This window comes from Phalangium opilio, unplaced genomic scaffold, assembly GCF_054372755.1.
Source record: "Phalangium opilio isolate 3A_F unplaced genomic scaffold, DU_Popi_V2 ptg000003l_1, whole genome shotgun sequence".
Lineage (NCBI taxonomy): Eukaryota > Metazoa > Arthropoda > Arachnida > Opiliones > Phalangiidae > Phalangium > Phalangium opilio.
This window is the reverse complement of record NW_028324145.1, coordinates 4,996,249-5,021,226: the sequence shown is the minus strand read 5'-3', so window position 1 is coordinate 5,021,226 and position 24,978 is coordinate 4,996,249. Positions and strand designations below refer to the sequence as shown.

The 24,978-nt window shown below is 38.3% G+C and overlaps 1 long non-coding RNA gene across 1 annotated transcript in view; it reads left to right on the top strand.

Moving 5' to 3' along the window:
• The window catches only part of LOC149717251 (uncharacterized), a 139,409-nt gene that overhangs the window by 53,629 nt on the left and 60,802 nt on the right, over nt 1-24,978 (top strand). The window lies entirely within an intron of this gene.

Here is a 24,978-nt window from a genome sequence, read left to right as displayed (position 1 = left end):
CAAGATACTGTCATATAGTCTTGATCTTGAAGACGTGGGTATCGCTAAAATTTATACGAAGCTGGCTTTAGCTATTATGTAAATGGCCTTTCCTTGTATCCTTATATCCGACCTGTGGCCTTAAAGGGATACTCTGGCCTAGTATTTTCTCTTTTTTAATCGAAATAGCGGATAAAATAATGAATGTTATCAATTATAACCATGTTTCTATCTACAATATTAAAGAAGATACGAGTCAATTAAATTTCCGTAATGGATGGCACTACGCGTTAGGCGTTGCCCTATTGGACGAATAAGTCATGTGGTACTAGTCTAGGACTCCAATAAGGGTGCTTACCAGTGTTTCACTGAGAAGCCTAACGCGTAGTGTCCATTGGGGAAACTTAATTGCTGGTATCTTCTTTAATATTGTAGATAGAAACATGATTCCAATTGATATATTCATTATTTTATACGCTCTTTTGATTAAAAAGAAAAAAATCAAGGCCGGAGTATCCCTTTAACTATATAGCAGACTTTAAGGGCTCCAGCTTTATCTTGAGACATATACGCGTTGCCTTTATGAATGAAACAGACAAGGCCAGGGGTATGGATAATATATACCTGGGATTTAACACGCTTCCTGCCTTCATATGTATTAACAAATAAACCGCGTATGAAGTTAATATTTTTTTTATACTCCTTGAACGAGGGCGGCTTTAAAATAACACGGTACTACGATATGGTTAAGCCTTAGCCCATATTCATTAAAAAAATAGGCCCTTTCGATATAACGCTTGGATTCTAATTCAGACTTACTTTGGTATAAGGGATTTTTATTGCTTTTACAAGGTTGGTTTAGGTTTGAATGAAAAGGTCTGTTGGTCAAGTCCATTGACAAGTCAATGTGTCAAGGAGATTGCGGGCTATTTTCTCTAAGGGAGTCTTTTTTTATATCTGTCTTTAAAATAAGGGATACTGGGATAGTATGGAGATGATGACTGTCCTTTTTTTTCTTAATGTTATCTCGACTCTACTAAATGTCTATCACCCTTTCTTCAAAAGAAGAAAGATATTGCGGAGATTTTTAAGACGTTTCTCGATTTTTTTTTCCTTTCAAATATTTCCCGCGGAAAGGATACTGTCATTTATTCCACAATTATGTCATTCAGTTCTTAATATTCTACATTCAAAGTACATTTAATCTTCTTTTAAAAATAAGTGAGCTAGAAATGTGTCTAATAATTAGGCTTATACAGGATGTTTTTGAAAAGTCCATCGATAATGGGCCGTATTTATTGGGCACAATTGAGTGTAAAGTATCAAAGAACATGGGATGTACAACAATTGATAACGGAGATATGGCCCCTAAAACATGGAAATATCCAACAATTAGAGTACGACATTGAACCGATTAACCAGCTTGTTTAGAACTATCGGACAATTTCTATACACTTCAATCTAAAAACGTTCTATACTTTTATTCAGCAGAAGGGTATAAAATGTGTAGAAGTATGCCTACAACGGTAATTTCAAGCCAATCCCAAGTTTCATGGCGTTTAAAGATCTCCCAGCACCCATTACATTCGAACAATTTTCAAATACCTGTCAAGTATTTAACATCACGGACTGCGCTTATGTTAATGGCACCAAGGGCAGGTATGCTCTGTTTTAAACAAAGAACACTACCCTTAATTGGGGAAAGGTGTTTCAAATACACACGAGTTTTCTATCTTTTGCGTATTTTCAAGGACATAATTAGCTCCTTCATTATTGATGGACTTTTCAAAAACATCCTGTATATTTTCAATTTAATTTATGCGAGGTTAAGCCTAATCTATTATTTAGGCTTAAAAAGTAGGCTTAGCAATATGAAGCACGTTTTGTGACTGCAATACTTTTATATCCAATTTAATATAAGCAACGTTTCTTTTAAAAGAAAAAAATATTCCAGGCTTCTTTTAAACCGGGGTGGGACTTTTTTTCTTTAAAACCTTTTTATCCTCTGACTTTTCGCTCGCGTTTGAGCCATTTTTTAGAAAGCCCATATTACTTTTCGGTTCCCGATAGGGATTGCAAAAAGAAGGAAGGAAGGAGAAATCTAGAGGGTCCACGATTCCACAGGTGCCTGCCTGCCTAGCTAGTGATATTATATTGGGTTTCTAAAGGTGGACGCTATAGCGAGGATACGCAAGATGAGAGTGAGAGAGAGGGAGGGAAGGTAGGATGTGTTATTCCCTTATACCTAAAAGGGAATTGGTGATTCTCGGTTGCCGGTAGGTCATACTGAAGATAGAAAATGAATAAACTAAAATCATCCAAGAATATTGAAGGAAATATATTAATTTTCCAGATGGACGCACTGCTCGCGTTAAGTTGAAGCGTAAGTTCATAAGATATGTTCCATAAGCTTGTCACGAAGTGACGTGGGCGAAACGTCATAGATTCTCCTAAAGCGACGCCTGGTGAGACGCTAGCAAAGGCTTAGTACAGATGAAATAGGATGATGGACTTCAAAACCGATTTTAGTCAATTCTCGCGTCGTTCTCCTTCGAACTAGCTCTCAGTAAGTGATATCTAGTTTATTAAGGAGAAAGTATAATAGGCCTAAGTATTCGCGCGCCATAGTCCCAGTATCCCTTTCAAAATACAAGGTGGGACGTAAAAGGAGGCCGGGCTATTTCCCCTCTCCTCAGTCGGAAAATACGGAAATCTCGTCATTCGCGTCGCGCTGACGTGAGTTTTCAAGAACCAATGAGATGCTGGTTGTAATTTAGAGGCGGGGATTAACTCCGGACCTACGTTTGGACTGGATATAAAGCTGGAAATGTGGCGAATTTATACCTTCTGTCTAATAAACTAGATATCACTACTTGTCTCTAGCATAACGAAGTATAGGTACTGTCTTACTTCTGGAACATATCTTATAAACTTATGGTTAACCTTAGGCGTAAGTCGTTGTAGTTCAATATTCCTGAGAGAATTTACCGCGTTCCTGTGCAAGGAGGACGCGAATTTTACCTCCTATATGACTCTTCTTACTTCTCTATAGCTCAAAAGTTTTTTTTTTCTGCGGGGTTGGTTGCCGCAGGCAGAACTCAGTTCCCTAGAGTATCTGGTTTAATTTGTTAGAACCAATGCGTACTAAGCTAAGAATATGGTATTTTCTAAGGACACGATATACCGTATTCCTCCTTCCCTACCTAAATTTCATATTAGTTCGAGAAAACTAAGCACGAAAATAGTTATTTTGTTTGTTTTTTCTTTACCGAGTAGAAAAATCTTGTAAAAAGTATTTTTTTGTTTTTGTCTTGTAAGAAGACACAGATATCCATTAGTTAATGTGTAATATTTCAGACAGTCCCTTTTCAAAAGGGCAGGGGGGAGGGGGGTTCGCGATGTCGTCTGCTATATATATAGGATTAAGAAGGAACTTCCGGTATGTGGATCCAAAGACGTTACATGGGGCTTAAAAGTTATCTTAAAGTGACCTTCGACTTGCGACGTCCTCATACGCGAACCAAAAGTAACTCTAGATCAAAATGCGATTTAATTGGGTTATGGAATTATAAAGATGGTTACGTTCTAAAATGAATCTCAGTTTGACTGAGAAATCAATTATGCTTATACTGTGTTGAAGTCAATTTAGACCTATAAATTTGACATATTTTACCTGGACGCGAAAATAGATGGAGTGGAACTGGAAATAAGTATGCTAGAAGTTTTACAATTTCGAGTCCTTGGGGAAGATAGCAAACAAAATGTTAGGTGTACTAGTAAGATCTCTACTGCGCAACTTGACCACGAACCATTGAATCGCTGACATCATAGTCTTCGTAGGGGTTAGGAATTGCCATTGTACTTGACCCCGCACATCTGTTAGGCACAAAGAACTTCGAGCTGATAAATTCCATGACTTTGGGTAGTTAACGGAGTTTACCAATGGTAAAAATGTTCTCTTTCCAATACAAACAAACACATTTTGTATTATAATATTAGCAGACAAGACAAGGGTCGGTGCGACTGCGCGTTGAAGCCAGGTACTCTCCTTTTACATGACCCGCGAACGAAGAGAAAACGCGACATTTCTCAACGTGTGTCGTCCTCTCCCGCTATTCGTACTCCCATATTTTTCTACCATAAATAAAAAATAAAATTTTAATAGTTGACGCGAGGAAATTTGGCTAAAACTCCAAGGCTTAAAATACTATAATTACGCTTAAGATAAGGTGATAGTCACTATCTTTTTTCCCTGGTCACTTCTGCCAGTTGCGCGCTTCAGGTCATTCGACTCATTCCTGTCCCTGACGTCTCTTACGAAATATTTCATTTTTCGTTTTTGATATATTTCCGTTTTTCAAATAAAATAAATCTACCCTATAACTTATGGCAGTACTACGTATGCAAACGTCATACCCTTCTATCTCTTGGCTCAGTGTCATCCCCATACTGGGCGCGTACAGTATCCCCTCTTACAAGAGCGCGCCCGGAGGGAGGGATACACAGTCCACACCCCTTTCTACAGCCACTAGCCTCTAGGCATAATTACGGTATTAATTTTCTGGTATTTAAAAAACTACCAAAATGGTATGGTAGTCTTAATTTTAATACTCACTGCTATCCCTTTAACCATAAGTTTATCATGCCTCTAAGTACACAAATATGGGTTACAACTGGGCATCTTTCGCAGGCTACTGTGGCGTCAGAACTCGTATAGCGCTAAGATCCGAAGAGAGAAAATTTTGAAATTCCTGTCGCGGTGCAGCCACCAAACGGTCGAGACGATTACTAAATGGGTCAAATAAAAAAAAAATCATCCAATGGAATAAAGGAGATTTTTACGTTTCGTTTAGGCAGGCATTGGGGGGGGGGACGAATTTTACTTAAGTAACCCCAAAATCTCTCTCTCTCTCTCTCGTGAGATAGAGGCGGTTTCAGTCCTGAAACATTCTAAAAGGGATAAAAGAAACGCTAGGTTAGGCTAGGCCAAAAACGGATTTATGGGATAAGAACGTCGGAGTTAGCGAATTCACTCCCCATCCTCGCATACTTTATTGAGAAACTTCGTCTGCTTATATTTTGACTCCACCCACAAATTCTGTATATAGCTACTTCTAGAGATCGAATTTGTGGGTGGAGTCAAAATATAAGCAGACGAAGTTTCTCAATAAAGTATGCGAGGATGGTACTAGAGGCTAAAGCTATGATCCGACGTTCTTATCCCATAAATCCGTTTTTGGCTAGGCAGTACAATTTTGTATTGAAGTTGAGGTGATAAATGATACGGAGAGAGTATAGGGTTTCATTAAAGGGAGCCAGACAAACACTATTGCCATAGGAGTGGCAGCCATATCTCTACTTAGAGGCATGATAAACTTATGCTTTAACCGTAGCTTTGATACTGTTTTTCTTGCGAATTTTTTGCTTCTGTTGATAAACTTCTAGATGCTTCAGTATATATATATAAGTTTCGCCAATATTTTTCTTTGGTTCGCTATAGCTGTTTCAGTTTTAATATTTGATTACTCGGCGATTTTTGTGCAAGATTTTTCTTTTTTCTTTCTTTTCCTTCATTGTCGACAAAAACTCTGCTGGTTCGAGTTTCGATTTAATTTCGCGTCAGACGTTTGCTGTATCATGTCTTTGGTTACCCCCTTCGCCCCCCACCCCCTGTTGAAACAAAGGCTTCTTGGTGTTTGGTGTGAGTGTCGGTTTCTTTTTTTTTTGGTATTCTATCTGTTCGTTATTAAAAACAAAACCTTAACGCCAAGAAAGATAACGTAACACCTGTTTGAACAATTCTTTTTTTTCTTCATTATCAATAAATATTTAAATTAATATTATAGTTAGTGTCTTGGCAATAACTATACAGGGTGTTACAAATATTGTGTTAGGACCGAAGTGGGCGATTTTGAGCCAAAAATAATGGACACCCGTTTAAAGGTTATGATTGCAGTGTATTATTGATGAAAAGTTAAGAACTATTAATGTGTCTTTCTGCAATACAGTGTGTTTCAAAAGAGAAGGTATGGGTTCGAAGTACAGTGCGGGTTTTATGGGCGATTTGAGTCGATAATGTGCCATGACTTTTTGCCCTAACAGGGTTCATTCGGAACCTGGAACACCTGGATAAATCAGGAATTTGGGAAGTGGGTGAAAAAGTCAGGGATATAAGTCAGGGATTTCGTTTGGTATATCAAACCATTATTGCTTCGAGGAATGCTAAAGATGGGCCCAGTTGTGATGAAGTGGACTCTGGTGAACACCATAAAATGATTAGGGATATTGACAAAAGTTAGTCGGGGATAAGCTGGAATAGTCGGCGATTTTCAATATAAAAATTTGAACCTTTCCTAAGGGACGCAGTTTACAAACTATGATTGGAATGATTTACAGATGACCCCTTAAATTTAATTACGAAACTGAAAGACAATGTTTTCTAATTTAATTAAGGGATCTTTGTTAAAACACGGTAATAATAATTTGTTAAAGTGACCCTTAGGTTCAAAATATCATAAGTGTTTCAGAGACGACCCTTTAATTAATTTAAAAATGGTTGTCTTTCAGTTTTTTAATTAAATTTAAGGGGTCATCCGTAAATCATTCCAATCACAGTTTGTAAACTGTCTCTTTTAGCACAAAATGTAATAGAATATTATTGACTGAAAATCGCCTATGGAACCCACCCTTTTTTTTGGAACATTCCGTATATTCAGTACTTGTAGGATACTATTTAGGCGCCATTTAAAAAACTGGTGTTTAAATCTTCGGCATGGTAGGTAATAGACGTTTGAAATATTTGCCTCGTCGCTTGTAGCCTAATATAAACATCCGTCATTCTGTTAAAGGAGTTAGAAAGGAGAAGCGGGGTTAAAAAGAAAAAATGCTTTCGTTCCACAGGCTTTTTTGATATAAAACCTTAGACGTTGCAGTATCTTTCCGTACATGTTGGAAAATTCAGTTTTTGAGAAGTCGGTGGATTATTTTGGCGGGAAAGGATGGCGGGAAAAAAAATTTCTTTTCCCGCCATGCACCCTTACGGACGGCTCGCGCCATTTATCACAAGATCTTGTTAGAAAATGACTGTGGGACGGCAGCTCTATCGATTGCAACTGACGCCGCCATCACCACCTCCTTTCCCCCCCCTCTCTCCAGCATCTTGTAGCTCTCTCGCGATTCGGCCTTTCCCTCCTCTTCACATAATGCTCCGTTCACACAATAGACGACGGTAGCGACTTCCAAAATAGAGAATAAATGGTTGGTGTTACCCTTAGTTTAGAAGTTTTTGACCAACATGACATGTGATTATGAAATTTAATTTTTTATTGTTTCGATCTTCCGGAAACTGTCAATGGTTTTCCACCATTACAAGCGTACAAAATATATATGGTTTTAGTCTTCAGGGTTCGGAATTTAGGCGGCTTTGGTTCAACCCTTTAATTAAATTAGCGTTAGTCTTTCAGTTTCTTAGTTAAATCAAAAAGTGATATCTAGTTTACTAGGGAGAAGGTATAAGATGCCCAAGATCTGCGCGTTCCCCCTTTCAAAATACAAGGGGTTACATAAAAGGAGGCTGAGCTATTTCGCCTCTCCTCAGTCGGAAAATACGTAATTTTCGTCATTCGCGTCGCGCTGACGTGAGTTTTCAAGAACCAATGAGATGCTGCTGGTAATTTAGAGGCGGGTATTAACTCCGGACCTTCGTTTGGACTGGAGATAAAGCTGGAATGTGGCGAATTTATACCTTCTCCCTAATAAACTAGATATCACTTCTTGGTTAAATTAAGATGCATTCGTTAAAAACTCTAACCATAACTTGGAAACGGTGACTCTTATGGCATAATGTCATAGAATACAACCCAAAATAAATAGTCTCCTTAGAATCTGGAACAATATGGTAACTAGGCGATTAATAGTTTAAACACGGATTTTCACATTTTGAGTCGAAAATGTTCTATGATTTTTCCGTTAAGGCCACTGTTTACGCGTAATGGAGTATTTTGGGGATGACCCCTTTATTAAATTAGTTAAATTTAAGGGGCCATTCGAAAAACACTCAAATCATAACTCGTAAACAGTGCCCCTTAGGTCAAAATGTCATAGTTAACATTTTAGACTCAAAATCACCCATAAAAAATAGTCCCAAACATTGACCAACTTTGAAACGTTAGTACTAGTCAATATTAAAACGGTATGGAGAAATCCGTTAAGGGTAATTGCACCATGAAGGGTGTCCTAACTTTTGCAAAGAAGATTAGTGTGAACGCGATTCAAAATCGGGTCGAAGGAGCTCCTTGGCGGCCTCTCTCCTATAGCTCTCGTTGGTCGACCCGATGCCGCCTGTGACTCGCTATACACCGCCTACAAGGATCTCTAGTTTTCACTAACGCGAAGACAGAGATTGAAGATTCCTTCCACTAAAGGAATAATTTTCAAGAAGGAAAGAGTTGAATCTTACAAGTCTAGAGTCTGAATGAAACTTTATTTTTTCTTTCTAAAAATTTCTTTAAATCTGCCTTAATACCTTACTCATCCTCAAGAAAATATTCGATAATCTAGTCTAATATTATTAAAATTAATTCCATCTCTCACAGTCTCATGGAATATTCATAAAATGCCTTGGTTTTTAATGGGAAACCGATATCATATATTGAATGGGGAATTTTTGATTCATAAGTTAAAGGTGCACCGTCAATATGTACATACATTTGAAATGGATATGCGGATAAAATATAAAGGGTGTTTCTGATAAGTTTGCCATAAATTAAAGGGTGTGCGTTCTTAGGGTCAAACTGAGTCGAAAGTGTCACTGAACATATGATCTACAACATTCTGTTACGGAGGTATGGCCTCCCAAACATTGATTGCCACCTAAAGCAGAAGTAGAATAAGGGACTAGAAGTATTGAGGTAACCAAATTCTTCACTTGGCCAAAGTGAATATTCTTGATGACGCACCAACGGTTTGCCCTCTGGTAGCGGTTTCTGAGTTTTCCCTCCAAAACCTGAGACGCTCGCGGCAGTAGACAACCGAACTAGATTCAAGAACCCGCGTCCGTTTTCCGCGGCTTTAGGCTGAGGGGAAGGGGTTGGAAATGTTTTTGGAACTCGACCAATTTTTTTCCTTCTAGTGTTGGCGCGATGGAAGCGGCATAAAATCCTCAAATTTTTCACTATTCCCAGGATCTATTACCAATGCTAGAGCTCTTTACTTCTAGTCTCTTATCCTACTTCTGCCTAAATCAAAGAAATTGTCACTCATGAGGAGTAAAAGCCTTTAAAGTCGATACAACGTTTGACTAATTTTTCTGACTCAACCTTTTTGACCCATCTAGTTGATTCAAAAGTTTCATCGTCTTTGAAGGCCTTAAGTCATATCAGTCTTCAATAACCTTCAATATAAGCAGAAGTGTTCTATTAAATTGGTAAAAGCATGTGTTTACTAGTAAAGCCAATTACAATCAATGTTTGGTAGCGCCAGGGATAGATTTAATTTTTGAAATAGGAATGGAGAACGGTTAGTATTTACTTCAGTCCGACTCATAGCCCAGTATAGAGCCCCTCCCTCCCTAAAACACGAAACGAAAAGTTTAAATTATCTTATTGGCTCATTTAAACCACGTTTTGATGACGTTGCTGACGGGGACGGCGAAAAATACAGAGGTAATTCCTTTTTACCTCTGTCGCTATGACCCGCCTCTTCTTTTATACCCCCTCCCCGTCCCGTGGAAGGGGGGTCCGGGACTTTGATGCGCGCTCAGATTACTCTGTTCTCCATTCCTACTTCTAATATTAAATCTATCCCTGGTAGCGTGTATCTGTAACTAAATGTTGTACATCCCATGATGTTCAGTTTGACCCCCCAAAAAACAAACCCTTCTACTGATGGACAACATGGATAAAATATTAAATTTGCCATGAATCGAAAATTAATTATATATCAAACTATAGTTTACGCTTATTCTTGGGTGTTACTAAATGAATAAAAGAATACAAATCTTATTTTGCCTGACGTGTCTTAAGGTTAGAGCCCAAAACAACTAACTATACTCGTTTTGACATGACAGGACTGTAATACGACGAAATTGGCAATAAGGGTATTTCTAGATAGCTAGCTATATAGCTCTTCCAAAAAAACACCACTCTAAGCTTTTTCATTGGTCGCCTTATACCGAATGCATTTACTATCAAAGGAAAGACGGCAAGATAAACCCAGTATCGTCGTGTAAATCACTTTTATCTAAGTTTGTGAATCTAGTTGACTCGGTATGAATAGTTCTGCATGGGTGACCTTTTAGTGCTAGAAAAAAGCAATCATAAATTCTGTAACATTCATACATTTTTATGTATGATAATTTTCGAAATGAGTTTTAAAAAAATAGCAACTTGTATATTCAGATTGTTAAAGGAAAAGTTCAGGTAACATAACAATATACCTTAAAAGAAAGGCCTTATTCTAAATATAAAAGGAAAAATATAACAAAAAAAAATAATTTAACTCTTATTACAAAATAATTTGCATTTAATTAGTCTTAAAAACAAGGACTACTGCGCTATCCGCCATTGGTTTAGCGGCGTCTGCTAGCCCGAACCTCTTACCCCTACGGGATTGGTTGAACTTTCACAGACTGAGAGAGGTAAATGTAAAGTATGGGTAAGATGTTCGATTTAGCAGACGCCACTAAACCAATGGCGGGCGTTTTAAGACTAATTAAACGCTAATAAGAGATCACTTATTTTTTTTTAATATTTTTTTTCTTTTATATTTACTAAAAGGCCATTCTCTTAAAAAGTATAATGTTATTCTATATAAACTTTCCTGTTAACAGCAGTCAGAGTGTCGCGTATATTCGGTAACTTAGTTTGTCACCATTTTCCAAGATGGCCTCTAATTGAAAGGAATCTTTAATTGTGAGAGCAAATACAACATGGTCAAGTGGAGCTAGGTCAGTAACTGTGCTCAAATGAATTTCACCCTGGATTAACTGACGCCTAACATCCCGGGACCCGAGGCCCTATAGCTACCTTCAAATAATCCCAATACTTGCTAGCCTGCCTTTAACCTTCAATATTTTATTAGTCATTACATGACGAAATAAATCCCTTTCGTTTTTTCCCCCATCCCAATCCGGTAAGCTAATAAAAACGAAAGCAACTAGAAAAGATTGTTGGCGATATATACAGCCACCAAATCTATCTTTGCACCTGATTTAACCCTACGCGGATTAATACTTAATGATATTTATCCATTGACGTGGAAGTAGTTTTAGTAAAACGTAATAGTAAGGGAAAGAAAAAAAAGATAAGAAAGAAAAGGCTCGAGGAAAGCCTTCCGGATTATCTTAGGCTAAAAACAGAACGAGAACGTATACCCTATAGGAAATACTTTGGTAAATAATTGGACTTGCCGACCGACCGAATGAATGAATCAATGTACATGTCGTTTCCCAGTGCCCGCACCGGTATCTAACTAATTCGTTCCTCCGGCCGTGTCTTCCATAAGTAATAGCAACCAAGCTTGCTATCAAAAAAATAACTATGACCTGATTACAGAGCTATACTTCGAAACAAAAATCACGATGGTGACGTATTTCTCTTCCTACCCAATAAAAAGGACCACAAATATGAGATTATAGTATACAAAATATACGATTTGTTACTTGTAGTCATACCCATGCGCGGCAGTCATAATTTTTATCCTTGTAGTACATCGTCATTCGTCAGTGGGATCTAACCCCACTAGACGGTAAGGATCAGGCTAAAGATGATTTTTCCTTTTGTATTCCGAAAGAGCGTTTAAAATAATGAATATTGGAAGCAGTTAAATATTAAGATTTCTAAAAATGAAGTTTTTCAATAAGACCTATAGGCGCTAGTTTATACTTTGAAGGAGTTGATCTGGCCAATCACAATCCTCACACAGCATTACGTCATGATACCCTTTCGCAGTAAGGTCTACGCGAAGGGTCCTGAAGTAAAACCCGATTCCTCTTATCTTCTTATGCTGTAGAATTTGTTCAAATAATTTTCACCTCTACCATAAACCATCGCAACTTGTTGAGGTTAAAGGTATTAGTTAGCTGTTGGTTAGCTCGCCCAACATTACGTCATGTATGATCTACTTCACAGAGAGATCTACAAGAAGGGTCCAGTAATAAAACTTAATTCCTCTTATCTTTAATATTATAGATGCATTTGTAAAATAATATTTGCTTGTACCTTATACCATCATCGAAACCTATTGAGGTTAACGGTAATAGCAAGGAAGATGGAGATAGGGAAGTTTCGTGTAACGCTATAACTCCGGTCGCCCAAAAATCCCGTTTTCGGCTTCGATGTGCATGTGCGCATCGTGCTGAGGATAGGCGGCACTACTGGTTTCCAACCGAGAGTGCGCAGTTCAAACTAACGCCGTATATAAGTCATGTGACCTGCTACATTTCGTGAAGAGAGATTCCTATACTGACCAAACTTCCCTATCTCCATCTTCCTTGGTAATAGTTAGTGAAGGGTGCTGTTGGTTAGCTTTGGAGCCTTTGGCATAGGGAAGGAACCAACCTGTAAACGAGCCATAGATATCTCTTGGTAATAAAAGCTTTGATCATTAGCATTGAATGCCTGATGCAAATGCTGATCATCCAACACCACCATGAAACTCGTCCATGTTTCTCTTCCCCAAATTAGAGTTCTCATCTGTTTACAAAACATATTGTGGACTATATCTTCGGCGGGCTTATAGAACCTTAGCATGCAGTATACCCAAGGTTATGGAAGCGTCGCAATAGAGATTTCATCTTTAGGTAGAAAAGAGTAGGGCTAGAAAGATGATAGGTTTGTGAGCCCTGGAGGATGTGAAGCTAGTAGTATCCGGTTGAGAGGATGTAGGATCAATGCGTGGGTAAGACCTCGGACACCTGTAATCTGCCGGAAATGAAAGCTACACCGGGACAGGAAGTTCCCCGAGATATATTTTTTCATCCACTTCAAGACGTCTATTATCAGAAGTATATAATACTTCTGTTCAGGAGAAGTGTACCACAAATCGGGGTAATTGTAACATGATTCTTCCCAACTTCAGAACATTTATTATAGCAAGGTTACTAAACCAAATCACACACGCGATAAATATTTCCCTCATCAATACTCTATTAGAGCTTAACTATTTTCCAAGGCGCATGCGCTTGTGCGTTTTTGTCACACGTCAAGAAATCAAGGTTTGTGGGTTGATTGCTGAAGATTTAGTACCAAACAGTTACAGAATTCACCCTATCACGGTACGATGCCTATCTGAATTTTGATGAGCAGGAGAGCAAACAAAAAGGACCGGTGAGCCTTGGAAGAATCATGTCGCGTAACTAAAGTATTAAGAGGATACAGAGTGTCATCCTTCTTCTATTATCCCCTTCGGATTATATATGTATTATGATAGACTTGTTTCGCGGTCGAATTGTGAATTGATGCAAAGGCTTAGTTAGAGTATTTCAAACTCTGGTAAATACTTGTTATCTTCATTCGTCTTGGCAACACGAACTATAAAATTATGATTAAGAAAGATATGTATTACAGAGAAAGGAAAGTTTAGGAGTGACTTTGACTATAGACCCTAACCGTAAAGCCCTTCTCTCTTGGTTTATGTTATCCACGGCAGCCAAGCTTTATTGAGGAAAATATTTTTATGATGGAAGATGAAAAACTAGCTGATATGGGGAAATTTTTTTTTATTCTCTAAGACTCTTTCTATCATGTCTTTTCTGATATATTTCTTTTAAGAATCGTCCGTCTCTTTATAAGTTTTCAATGCGCAATAAGCTATATATATTAGCAGAAACCAATAATTTGAAGTTTTATATTATTTGAATGAACGTACATTAGAAAACGCTTGTTGTATCTACTATTTGTGCAATTAAGTAAACTGGCGCATGTGCATGTTAGGACTCTGTATGCTAAGCAGCAGATGAAGCTGAGTTATAAAATTTTGATGGACGAAAGATCTTTGCATTGCTTTTTAGGTTTAAGCAAAAGCCCATAGATAAAAATCAAAAGTACAAGCGCCTGGTTCGCAGTTCCCCACCTTTGACTGTGGACGCCATATAAAAGGAGATGGAAGAGACCCTACTCTCAACTCCTAGACGAACCAACCAATCAGAGGAGATTTATTTTGACGTCCAAGGTTTTATAAAAAATAGTGCTCTATAGTGGCGACCCAAACGTTAATTCTTGGTACTTGACGTAGCATCTGCTACTTACTATATTGAACCTATTCAAGCATGTTCCCTTGAATCCCTGTTCCACGGTCGAGAAGGTAACCATGCGCAGAGGGAGTAGACACTATTCTGAGGGTAAAGGGGGGCGGGTTTCGGATATTACACAGCGGGAGCAAGCTTCAATGATGTATGAGACTTCTTCTTTTTAGCTATTGACTTTTGACTTTAGTTAGTCAACAAACAGTTCCAAATTCTCTGTTTTAAATACTAAATTAAAAAAATCTAGCCTCTGACATTAATTTAAGTGATACTAGTAATATTAGTTTAGGGTGTAGTTTACGCTGTAGATATGCAACAACAAAAACTTCTAATTATTAACTTTCTTTACTTGGTGTGTCTGTAAACACCTTTGATATTACGGCATGCTCATTCTGATTTTACCCATAGTTATAGCAAGCCATGCTTGTCAAGCAAAGGAAAAAACGAGATTTTTTCTTCTGGCCTTTTTGCTTTGACTTGTATACGTTTTCATTCCGCCAGCTCTCAAAGTCCCGGTGTCCTCTTCTTTAAGCCAATGTCCTTGTAAAAGGATATTAAGTTATTGCACTGTACCATGCACCACAGGACTGTACTGGTACCTTTTCTTTTGTTGTTACGCCTTTTATATTCTTTTTTATTTATTTTAACCTCCTCTGTACCGTTGGTAAACGTAAAAATGTGGAAAACAGGATGAGATTTTTTCCTACTGCTTCTTTTATCGTTAAGCCTTGGTCTCGCTGTATACCCTAAAGGCGCACTAAACTTTTTGAATAGGATTCTAAAGACTGCTACAAAACACTGAGATGTGGAAAAATCGTATTTTTCGAATAAGCTAGAATTTTCTGGTTTACTGCCGTTGCCCGAGTCCCTAAGGTTTATTTTGGCTCTCTTTTATGACAAACTCAATTTCTATTGTTTAAAACCGCTCGTTATGCCTAGATGTTTTCTCGGGGTAACCTAGGAAGTAGTTTTGTTTCCACTAGGCTTTCAGTTAAAAGAAATATAACCGTTCCTCTTGATTTAGGGTTTCTGCAATGTTAATTTAAACTTTATAGTTAAATTGCGGGTGAAAACCCATACACTTTTCCCTATCGTTAAGCCTTGGCCATTTTCAGTGGGAGCGGGGTGGTAACAACGGGATTAGGGCAGGTGTCTGATTTCACGCTCTTTTAAATACTGCTAATCGGATTACGGACCGAGGCGAGGCATTCATAATAATCAGGCTAAAGGGGGGCGGCCTCTCCCTCTTCAACCCCCCCTGAAACTAAATGAAACGGCCGGGATTGGGAACGGTCGAACGGTGGTTGCGATTCATCCACTGTGTTCATCGATAATGCAAAAGAGGGGTAATCATTGGATAACCCCCTTAGGCCTTGGCATGCAAATTCCCTTCCAATACTTGTCTTGTAATTTAACCATGGACTTTGTAATACTAAAGAGGACGAGGATTGGAGTATTTTTGCAACCCGAGCTTAGGGACAATACATCTTGTTTCCTCGCGTCATGGCTAATTTATAGTGATATACAATGTTTTATTTAGAGGCTAGGCCTACAGACAGTGTGCTGACAAGTGTTGCGAGAACAATTCAACCCCCATATCTGCAACAGATTGAAAAACTTGTAGTTCTGTTCGATTCAGTGATCATTCAGTTCCAAACCTGCAGGAGATGCTCTAATAACAAATAACTGGCAACCCTGAGAGCATTTAAAGTTAAGAAATAGAAAGGAAATTTTTCTAGCCCGTTTAGTGCGCACTTTCTAAAAATGTACATTCTCATTTATACCCTCAATTGCGCCTACCTTAAACAGTGCTGAAATTAAAATAATAATGACCTTGATATACCAGAATTCTTAACTCACTTATGACCCTGATTTTCTTATCAATGAAGTGTCGACTTTTCTTATCTCCTATAGAGTTTTTAAGATCCATGATTTAACGTCGAGTCGAGCATTTTAGGAAGGGCGAGTGTAAGACACTAATAGAGGATTAGATAATCTTCCCTTCTTCCAAGGAGTTAGTTAGATGAAGCAGAGTTTTAAATATCTGTATGAGATGTCATTGGTTGACTGCTATAGCTATGATTTTGGTTGATTAATTATTAAACTTTGGTTCAAAAAGAAAACACAAAATAATTTAAGATACGTGTTGAAATCCTTATTCCGAAAAATAATAATGGATTTTGGCAACGGTCCATGCTTGAAGGAGAGAGGTGAGAGGAGTCGTAATCTCTATGCCTATTACGAAGCCTCTACCTCCATCTACGGAACGACAACGAGGTCCTCCCAGAATCCTCAGTGGCGTTTGGTAGGGTCGAGCGGTATGGAAACGTCGACAATGCCCCCTGTGTCTTAGAAATAGAATCTAATTCATGAAGTTTTATTTTGGTGATTGTTAATCTAGCTGTTGTTATAAATCCTTATACCCAGTACCCTGGCTGGAGAAACTCACTTAACTGTCACTATGTCGCTAAAACTGTTTCTCAACGATAACGTGACTAAATTATACAGTATAGTTCTCAATTTGCTATTTTTTTATCAAGAATTTGTGAAAGGTGTGCATAATGACTTTTGAAGCCCGATTCCAAGAAAGATTGTCATCCTTGCTTTGAGATATTTGAGGTGAACGGTCGCCCACAGAAAGTCTCTTTTGAATTAAGAGCCTTCGTACGCATCTCAGAGGTATACCCTAATTACTTTCAACAAGTATTTTCGCTTCGAATTTCGTGGAATTTTTTTTTTCTAAATTTAAAGTAAGAGTACATTGCTCTGAACCATCTGTTTAACAATGAACGCAATTGATGGAGGAAATAATGTAGCATACTTTGACAGCTGCAGTGCTGTACTGCAGTTCAGTTAGCACGGTAGAAGCTCCTTGGAAAAATATTTGCTCTTCTTGCTCTACAAATAAAATGAGAGGGAATGAGTGTCAGATTTTTGTAGGGGGAAAATTTTTCTCGATGAGGAACGAAATGGGAAACTTACTAAACGAGGAAAGGAATTGAGACCATGGATTTTATAAACCCCATAGGGAATTGGGAAACTGTTCATTTTGTCGATTTGAAAACCACGACACGAGCAAGGAGATACTACGAATTACGATTCTAGTATATCAAGGTCATTCCAAATTTAATTTCAGCACTGTTTAAAACCAGATTGGAGACTTAAAGAAGACTCTATTTTCTCATTTATGACAAACTTAACAAGTTGGGAAACCAAAATGAACCTCTCCGAGTCAAGACGCAATTGGCCTTATGCCTGATCAGCGCACATGGGCATAGCGGCCAAAATTGGAACTATCATAAGGATGAGCTTAAAGTAGTGGCACTCTATGTTAACTCCCTATAGGGCATAATAAGTCAAACCCTCGGAGATGCCATTACTCCATTTTATACGGAAAAAAACTTATTTTATAATTTTATAAATTTTACACCTGTAAAATCTTTTAAAAAACACTTGGAACTTGTATTTCTACTTACTTTCGAGGAAATACCACCGTTTTCTGAAGGTAAGAGTCTTTTTTTATACATTTATTAGTAATAAAAACATTTAAGGCGAGCTAAGCCTTGGTCTTGTAAAACACGGCAGATTAGTGATTCACTCTATGTGCAAAAATCTACATTATGGCCATGACCAAGGCTTAGCTCGCCTTAAATGTTTTTATTACTAATAAATGTATAAAAAAATACTCTTACCTTCAGAAAACGGTGGTATTTCCTCGAAAGTAAGTTGAAATACAAGTTCCAAGTGTTTTTTAAAAGATTTTACAGGTGTAAAATTTATAAAATACGTTTTTCCGCTCTTAGCTCATATAAAATGGAGTAATGGCATCTCCGAGGGTTTGACTTATTATGCCCTATAGGGAGTTAACATAGAGTGCCACTACTTTAAGCTCATCCTTATGATAGTTCCAATTTTGGCCGCTATGCCCATGTGCGCTGATCAGGCATATGGCCAATTAAGAGGTTTTTTCTTAAATAATTAAATAAATATAATTGATATTAATTATTTTAATCGTCATTAATTTACCTTAATTCTAGTTAAATCGTTTTAAGAAACTCCATTCCTAAACTAATTTTAAGCATAGCAATTGTTGACGTTTGAATTCAAGCGTATGCCTCTTAAAAAATTTTGGAAATTTAGCCATTGATTCACAGTCAATGATAAGAAAAGCCGCAATTGCGTGAACCTTTGGTGGACGCCCTATACCATTGGGAGGTTAGACGTTTCTCGTAACCTAGCCCATCGCCGCGTACTTCTTAATCCTAACGATGATAATTCAGTAGAAGCTAATATTGCTTTCTGCGAACACGTTTGCTCCAATTTGCCAATTGCGAACACGTTTGCTCCAATTTGCCAATTGCGAACGCGGTGACAGACACAAACACAGACATGTTCAGTGTAATACCTCTCCGTGACGTCATCATCACTCGGAGAGGTAAAAATGTCTTAAGGCAACCCAAAAGAAGCCCTTGGGAAAAAGGTCTTAAATTTCGTTTTATTTCACAATGAAATCTGTTCAAAACGTCTAAAAGATTTTCCTTCCTTTGGTCAAGGATTTTTAAGATACTTTTAAGGAAAGCTCACTGATGTGCTCAGGTTTCAAAGTTCAAACATTCCTGGTTGTAATTAGAGAGTCCATGTTGAGGTGAAAAGAAATAAGGGTTTACAGATAGAAAACTAAATAAGGGTTTATACTACATAGGACTTGGCTGCTATATGTATGTATGTACGTATGTACGTATTCCAAAGCAGCGGCAACCTGAAGTCCGAGCGAATTATGAAATTTCCAATTTAATTGGGCTAGGGTTAGAGCTAGAGGCACCGCCATCGTGTACTTGTATATAATTCCGCTCAAAACGATCGATTCTCATCGCTCCTAGAGTCTAGGTGAAGGCAAAATTCTAGCCTGCACGCGTTACCCCAAAATGGGGATCCTATGTACGAGAACGTAGTGTGTAGTGGTATAGTAATGCGTCTAGAACTAGTAGGGAAAACTTTCCGCCAGTGTAAATAGGGCGCGGAGCTTACGAGGAAGGATTACTATCGTTGGAGCTAGTTGTATGAAGGAGGAAACGATGGAGGAATGGGGTTGGTGGATGTATACAGCCGTCGGCTAAATATTTTCCGAACATTCAGGAATTTTGAATTTCATTCGGATAAGAGGCGAGAGAATTATACCTGTACTATTTAGTTTTGATTTTAAAATTCTTATCAAGGTAGAAATTTGAAGCGACTGTATCGATTTGTTTCGTTATGTTTTAAAGTTGGTGAACTTTAATAGGCAGGGTTGCCTAATATTCAGAACCCTTTTAAAGGGAGGGTGTTATCGATTCTTCTACTAATTATAAAGACCAATTTGTGTCGTCAAACGTCCGGAAATATACCTCCCTTCTGAATGATTTTAAAATTTAAATTAGTACCTCCGACCAATCGCGTAACGTCCTGCCTTTTTTGTTAACAAAATGCCCATGGAACGCTCTATATCTCGCGCCACGATTAAAACACCGCAAGCCAATCTCGTTATACATTGAGCTTTCGAAAGTAGTAGGCCTGCTTAACTTCATTTTGTGTTGGATAGAGGGCGCAAAATAGTAGCTCAATATACAAATAGTAGCCCACGTGACAAGATGGAACCATTTTACCAATTACCCCTCTTTCTCTGAGGGGTCTAGGCTCGTGGTATAGAATGACCTTTCCGATGAAAAAAAGGGGGTTTATACATTGCCATTCGTCTCTCCGTACTCTCATGATTCAAAAATACTACAGCGCAGGCGCGAAAAACCGTTGATGGAAGGCAAAGTTTTACCCCCGTGTCTTTCCCTCTTGAAATGGTCTATACTAGTTTACCCCACATTACTACTCCCATTCTACTCCTCCCTGTCATTTAACCATATTCAAAATAAATAAAAATTTCAGACCTAATAATATAGCTAGTTATTAGGTACTATTAATAAAATCCAGTACAGTTTTTTGTTAGCTCATTTTGTTTCCTGCATACCTACCCTGTGTGTTTTTTTTTACAAGAAATGAGAAGAAATCCATGTATAGGAACAATACTTTTCATCCAATTACAATAAAAGTACTTTTAGAGGAAACTCAGGAACTCGGGTCAGAGTGGTGGTATAAAAAAAAAAAGAAAAAGAAGTAGAGCCCAAAAAATCTCTCAACCTTCCTCTCTGAAAACGAGCGTTCGATTACGTTAAAAGCGGAGCGGGTAAAAAGTTTTTCTTTAGACTTTGGACTGGAGGTAGCAGCAGCAGCAGCATCGGCAGCATCGGGTTCTTCCTTCCTTTCTACCCACCTTATGTATCCCTCCGCCAGCCTTCCAGAATGCTTTTTATTCTTTTCTCTATCCATTTACTTCTCGTTGGTCTCACGCCTTTTCTCAAATAAAAAGGGTGCCAAGCAGGAAGAAAGAAAAAATAAAGAAAACCTTTCTACTATGCAGGGTTTAAAAGACAAGGAAGAAATAATAGCGGTAAAGTTAGAGGTGCAAAGGCTTAGCTATACTACTACGACTACTGTACCATCATACGATGATGAAGAATAGAATGCGGAAAGTCGTGTTCTCATGTGTTCGAAATGGACGAAACTCAAAGGTTTTTGTCAAATTCTCAAATTATTTATGTTGAAATATTGATGGAGATTATGTGTTTTCTACGCGGTAGACCTCGGGTAAAAGGTCATGACATAATTTCGTGAGAAGGCTTTGATTGGCTGGCCATCCACCCTACCCTAGACCAAAATATCATCTGCTTCACGCAGAGACTTGGCGAATTATGATACCGTCAGTAAACTTATTTATCCTTTGTTCTTCACTATTGTTGGTTTATACGTGTCTCAATTCTCCATCTATACTTTTTTACGTAATACCAGGGATAGATTAAATTTTAGAAGTAGGTGTGGAGAACGGTTAGTATTTACTTCAGTACAGAGCCCCTCCCTCCAACACGTAACGAAAAGTTTAAATTATCTTATTGGTTCACTTCAACTACGTTTTGATGACGTTGCTGACGGAGACGGTGAAAAATACCTAATTCCTTTTTACCTCTGTCGCTATGACCCTCCTCTTCTTTCATACCCCTTCGTCCCGTGGAAGGGGGTCCGGGCCTTTGACGCGCGCCCACATTACTCTGTTCTCCATTCCTACTTCTAAAATTAAATCTATCCCTGGTAATACGTTTTCTGCTAAAAGGATAGGTCTAACGTGAAGGGTTCAGTAAAAAATCTATATTGTTCGTATCTTGTTTAATTTTGATTCGTAATAATATTCATTATTTTATTAACTCACGTGAATGTAGTAAATTCTTCACTGAAAATGTTAGCTAAGCCTTGGACTTGGGTAAATATTTCTAGGAAGAAGAATTATTCAAATCTGAACTCAACTTTAGCTAGAAACGCTTGTATTTCAGAGAAAAGAAAAGCGCCAAGCTTTAATTAAGTCAGTAACTGTCTACGAAATATATTTCGGGGAACCAAAAAACCTTAAAAAGGTGGGAAAAAGCTAGCTTTGGTGTCACGTGTTTTTTCTTCTTCTTTCTAGTATCTTTTCCCTCATAGGTTTTTCGAGTCTGTTTCGCGCTATCTACAAGCGTAAAGTTTTAGTAAGAGCGGGTGCGGTGCGTGGGGTCGGTGAGTTTCCAAAGAATGAATGAAAGATTTGCATAGTACTCGTGGGTGGTGTTGGTAGTGGTGAGAAAGAATTTTCCCAAAAGCTCTTTTATCGGTTAATGTCAGCTGATGGAAATTTATCTTGACACCGTTGGGAGAGCCTGACGTTGTTCATCTTAATTCAGATAATGAGTACAAAACGGTACGTACGGGTTAAGGTCCAACTTACTCTACCCTATCCTCTCTCCTTCCCCTCGTATGTCACTTCATTGATTCAAATTGCCTGAATGAACCACGCGTGGGAGGATTTAAGGTTTCGAGATATCGCGTCCCCTTACCGCGTGTCGACCCCCCCCCTTATTTTAGAAAGATACAGTATACCATATACCGACCATACTCGGAGAGGGTATAACCACCCAAGAATCGGGAAGTCCTGTTAAAGATCAAAGCTGAAAATAATAATGAGGTGGACGTTAAACATAGCGGTGGAAGTTCAAAGTAATACACCCTTTCTGCTTTTCCGTATACTCTGTATACTTCATCGAAGTTGCCGAACCCAACCAAAACTGCTCAATTAATTGAATGATTTATGCGACTACCCTATCGTGAAGTGACGTAATTCGTTGGATCAGAGTCGATTGGTCAGTCTTGAAGGTTAACTATGGCTACAACATTCGATAGAGCGTTTTAAATGAATATTAATGTTTCAAACTGCAACCATGTTTTCATTTACGATATTATCGAAGATGTAAGCAATTGCGTTTTCTTAATGGACACTACGCGTTAGGCTTCTGTGCGAAGAAGACCCCAGATCTCCCAGACCGGGGACTACCCCAATTGGACGACAAGTACAACCTTACGAATTCCTCCAATTTGGTTGTCTCCACAGACTATACGCGTAAATGCCGTTACGAAAACCTAATAATAGTTACAATTCATTTTTATACAAGGTGTTTCCAATAAGTCTGCCATAAATTAAAGGGTGTTTTCAGTGGAAAAAAATTGTCACGGAACATGAGGTTTACAACATTTATTTACTGCGATATGGACTGCCAAAAATTAAGGAAATGGTCACGTGTGTGCATGGAGTAATTAGCTTTATTTTACCAGGGTATTCTCATTTCTACCCATTTTGTGGTAAAAAACGTTGAAGATCTTACTGCACATTTGCACACTGTATTTCTGTGTTTTTGGTAGCAATCAATGTTTGGAAGCCCATATCTCCGTAACTAAATGATGTTCTTTGACTTTCACTTTGCACTCATACCATTGAATCTATGTCAGACTTACCAAAAACACCCTGTACGCTCCTACGAAATAAAAAATTAAAGACCTCTAGCCTTTCCATTATAACTGCACTAAATTGATAAATCGCGCAATCATGAGAAAATGCTCAATTTATAATTATCACGCATGTGCAATCCCCACGCACTACTGTTGGATAACCATTTACCATCCAAGTACTTAGCCCCTTGCTAACATGGCAATTTCAAACCTTCGTCACTTCTCTTTTTCTCTCCTAACCATGGTCCCTCCCTAAAAGCCAGGAGGGTATGTGGGTGGATGAATTCCCTGCTTTTAATTATCCTTATTTGATCCCAGATGATTTCCCCCTTGCCCGTAAACTTTTTTCGCCATCTCCTCTTCCCTCGTCGATATCGTTTCCAATCCTTTCTCTCTTTAACGCCTTGCAATGATGAATAAAAATAGCGACCGTGAAGAGGGAAAAAAGAGACTAAAAAGTTCCACGGATTTTTGGAACTAATGAAAGTCAACAGCTAGAGCGACCCCAACCTTTTTTTCTTTCTATAGCTAAAGTCGTATGTGTTAACCGCTACTTTTAAAAGTGTGTGGAGCATTTTTTATTACAACTTTAGTCTTAAGGGATACGAGAGAAAGGGTTGGTGATTTTAAGAGACGGCCTGTAACTTTTCAGTTTAATTGACTTGGAACTTTGTAAATGCACAGGTCGTTCGTTGGGGAAGAATTATTTTGAATGAATTGTGAAACTAACTTTTCTAGTTCCTTAAACTAAGATTTAAAGTGAAAACGTTTTTCTTTCGGGCAAAGGGGTGAAAATATCCCCCATTAAACGTCATCCCTCCACTTAGCCAATCAGATGCATTCCCTCACAAGCTTTCCACTCTGTAAAGTTTTCCGCCATTTTGGTGGAGAGGGGAGGAACCCTATTAAACTACACCCCTCTGGTATCTCTCTATTTAAGCATAGAATAGTTGGATTAATTAAAGGAGTGGAGCCTTGCTAAAAAAATTAACTCGACGTCACAACTTGTCTAGCCCAATCAGTGCCGAGATCATTCTCATGCGCAGTAAATGCGCTACACGCTCCTGCCCCTAGATTTTTAAAAACGAGGAATAGAAACTTTGCACAGATTTATAGTTACTTGAATTGAAAGTCATCGGGAACAATAGAACAAGGTCAAAGGGTAGGGTATTAGAGAGAAGAGTCCCGCCTCTGCACAATGCACGTGCGCCCATTTCAGAAATTCTTACGTAGTTTACCAACCCGTTTCTCTCTCCTTGTGTATGTAAACCTATAGTTTCCTCTATGCTTTAGTCAGCTATCATAACACTTGCTATTATTTGTAATTCTGAATTCTTCGTGATTATTTGTAATTCTGAATTCTTCGTGAGAAGAACAACGCGATTATGGACTTGTACACTTGGTTTAGCTGGCCACCTTCCTATTTAGTCTTTGCTAAGCCTTTGACAACGCCTTACCAGGCGTCGCTTTATGAAAATCTATACTTCACCTACGTCACCACTAGTCAAACTTAATGAACACATGCAGTTGTGTAAATTATTGACTAAAGTTAGTACTTACCGTGCCAAATTCGGTTCAACAAGGTCAGCTCAGAAAACGATATGCCCTGAAAAAGGTTTATACTATGGGTGAAACCAAGTTATAGGCGTCGTTGGACCCACTGTTAATTGGCTTTCAATCGACTTTTTTGATATAACTATAGGAGGGAAAAACATGTGGGTAAAACTTTGGGTTCCATCTCACTTTTTGGCGCCTGCGCTGTAGGCTTTTTGGGTCATAAGAGTGAGCAGACGGCAGTGGCTCAACCCCTTGTGTGTCCCGATATGGTGTATACGTAGTTTTCACCAAAGTAGTTTTTGCAT